The following is a 3,328-nucleotide window of genomic DNA, read 5'->3' on the forward strand; positions in this document are numbered from 1 at the left end:
ATAATGGAGAGGTTCATTAAAAAAAAAAAAAAAAAAAAAAAAAAAAAAAAAAAAAAAAAAAAAAAAACAAAAAAAAAAAAAAAAAAAAAAAAAAAAAAAAAAAAAAAAAAAAAAAAATTAAACTAGCAATCAGTGAGTATGTACATCAACACAGTATAAAAATTTACACCTACCTACTACCTCCTAGAATTCAGCTCATCTGTGGTACTTCTTCCCACACTGGGACACCCTCCTCAGGGCAGCTGTGTTATGAACTGACGACGGCCATCATCTGCTATATTTTGTTGGTTACTCTTTGCCATCTGATTACTGGCATATGTGGCCCTATCATTTTCAGAACCTGATCTCAAATACTGAGAAGTAACATTCCTTGATTTGTGAATTCTTTTATGAGACTTTATCTTGTCTATGCTGCCTGCGTGACTACCTTTCTTTGATGGGGCTTTTGGAAAGGATACATCAACATAATTGAACTGAACTCTGGGAGAGCAAATTACGGTTTCTTGATCAATGTCATTAAGTACACGATGCCGTAGTTCCCTCACAGGCTGCAAGTCAAGGTCATCCAGAAGAGCTGTTGGTCTGGGGGGAATCTGGCGCGCTGTATCCATGACTTTGGTGAGCAATCATGAGATGGGGATTGTAGTTTCCTCTCCCCTCCAATTCATCTGGAATGGTACAGATTTGTTAAAAGAAATTTCTGCCTCCTTTCTACTGCCAACACAAAAAGCATCAGAATAGAAAACAATTTAGGAATTACTACAGGTAGACCCTGGTTATCAGCGGGGATTCCGTTTTAGGCAATAATGTTTTGTTTATACTTACCAAGCAGGTAGACCCCGTTTATCAGCGGGGATTCCGTTCATGGCAGGGTCCTGATAGACGAAAAATATTTTTATGATAAAATATGTTTTGTTTATACTTACCAGGTATTTACAAGCTAAGTATTCCTAAGTACCGGTAGCTAAAATTTTAAAATCGCAGCAACGATTCTTTTGTTTCATTGCAGGTCAGTACCCCGCCCACTACTGGGGGAATAGGTAAACAACTTGGCAAAGAAGCTGAATTTTATTTATGCCTTTTCATCTACGAGAGGGGAGGAGGGTGGGCTCCCATTCTGTAATTATAAAAATGATATTGTTATGATACAATAAAGTTTTATGCATACTTACCTGGCAGGTATATATATAGCTTATCCTCTTGACGCACTGGCAGAATTTCAAAACTCGCGGCAACCGCTAGTACACTGGTAGTTCAGGTGATGGCCACCCCGTTCCCGTGGCGCTGGTACTTGGAACTATTCCCGTTTTCCTCAGATTTTCTCTGAACCCTGTCTCCTGAGGGGAGGAGGGTGGGAATTTAATTATATATACCTACCAGGTAAGTATGCATAAAACTTTATTGTATCATAACAATATCATTTTTATGCATGACACTTACCTGGCAGGTATATATATAGCTGATTGACACATTTGGAGGTGGGTCACAGACAGCAACATCGTCATAATTAAAAAATTAACTAAATTTTTAAAATTATTTATTAAGTTCCTTACCTGCTAAGGTAGCTGACTTCGTAGGTCCTGCCTCTTAGCCTGCTAAACCTTAGTAGCTCTCAACTAGGATGTGACCTGTTTGTTGAGAGAGCTAACAACAAGGGTCTGACAACTGGACATGACCAATCTGCCGACAGAGAACCCTAGCCCTCATTTACCACGGGCATTCATGCTAGGAAAGTTAGTCACCTGAACCACACACTACAATAATAAACACTACACCAAAAACTGAGCTGGTATTAACCTTCTCAGACAACCATAAAAAAACACTATAACCTAATTAAATAAAAACCTAGCATGTTATTAGGTTATGGGGTGGAAACTCCTTTGCCCAGTACTGTACCTGAGGATACATACGGGCCTAACGTTTGACAATTATCAAAAGTTGTCTTCACGTCTCTAAGGTAATGAGAGGCAAACACAGAGTTTGTCCTCCAAAACGTCGAATCTATAATGTCCTTGAGGGCTAAATTTTCCTGAATGCTAAGGACGTAGCTATTGCTCTCACCTCATGAGCTTTAACCTTAATCAAGCCGAAGCATTCTTCCTGACAAAGTAAATGAGCTTCTTTAATGACTTCTCTTACAAAGAAAGCCATCGCATTTTTAGACATAGGTCTAGTAGGATCTTTTAACAGAGCACCACAGAGAACATGAAGTCCCCCTAATGCTTCTTGTTTTTCTTTCTACGTAAAAAAAACCGTAAGGCTCTTACTGGCAAGAACCCGTTTTCTTGTTCTTGACCTACTAGAATCAGACCAGTCCCTTCAATCTCAAAGGATCTTGGCCACCGATGCGAAGGATTCTCATTCTTTGCTAAGAACTCCTGTTGAAAAGAACAAACTGCTTTGTTGTGCTTCCAACCTACTTGCTTGTCAATAGCTTGCAGCTCGCTAATCCTTTTAGCTGTAGCTAAGGCTACTAAGAAAATAGTCTTCTTCGTTAGCTCTCGCAAAGACGAACTGCCCATAGGTTTCAAACCTATCCGTCTCCAAGAACTTGAGAACGACATCCAAATTCCAAGAAGGAGTTCTGCAAAGTCGATCCTTCTTTGTATTAAAAGATCTGAGAAGATCTCTAAGATCTGCGTCGTTGGACAGATCTAAACCTCTGTGTCTAAACACTGCAGACAAACATACACTTATAACCTTTAATTGTCTGATTAGCCAAACCCAGTTCCTTCTTCAGGTATAGAAGGAAATCTGCAATTTGTGTCACAGAGGTACTGGATGAAGAAATCTTCCGATTCTTACACCATTTACGGAAGTTCTCCCACTTCGACTGGTACACTTTGATAGTTGATGGCCTTCGGGCTCTTGCAACTGCCTTCGCTGCTTCTCTAGAAAACCCCCTCGCTCTGACAAGTCTTTCGATAGTCTGAACACAGTCAGACCCAGAGCGAGGGTGTTCTTGTGGAACCTGTCGAAGTGGGGTTGTTTGAGAAGATCTACTCTCGTGGGTAGACTTCTCGGAGAATCCACTGTCCATTCCGAGTACCTCTGTGACCACGTTTGGGGCCGGCCAGTATGGGGCTATCAGAGTCAGCCTTGTTCCTCGACTTTCTCTGAATTTTTTCATTACCCTTCCTAAAATCTTGAACGGGGAAAAGCGTACGCATCTAGAACCCGTCCAATCTAGTAGGAAGGCATCGACTGCGACTGCAAGAGGGTCCGGGATTGGAGAACAATAGTTCGGTAACCTCTTCGTCGCTGCGGTAGCGAAAAGATCCACTACTAGTGTGCCCCCAGAGCTTCCACAGTCTCTGGCATACTTGAA

Source organism: Macrobrachium nipponense, chromosome 49 (assembly GCF_015104395.2).
Source record: "Macrobrachium nipponense isolate FS-2020 chromosome 49, ASM1510439v2, whole genome shotgun sequence".
Classification (NCBI taxonomy): Eukaryota; Metazoa; Arthropoda; class Malacostraca; order Decapoda; family Palaemonidae; genus Macrobrachium; species Macrobrachium nipponense.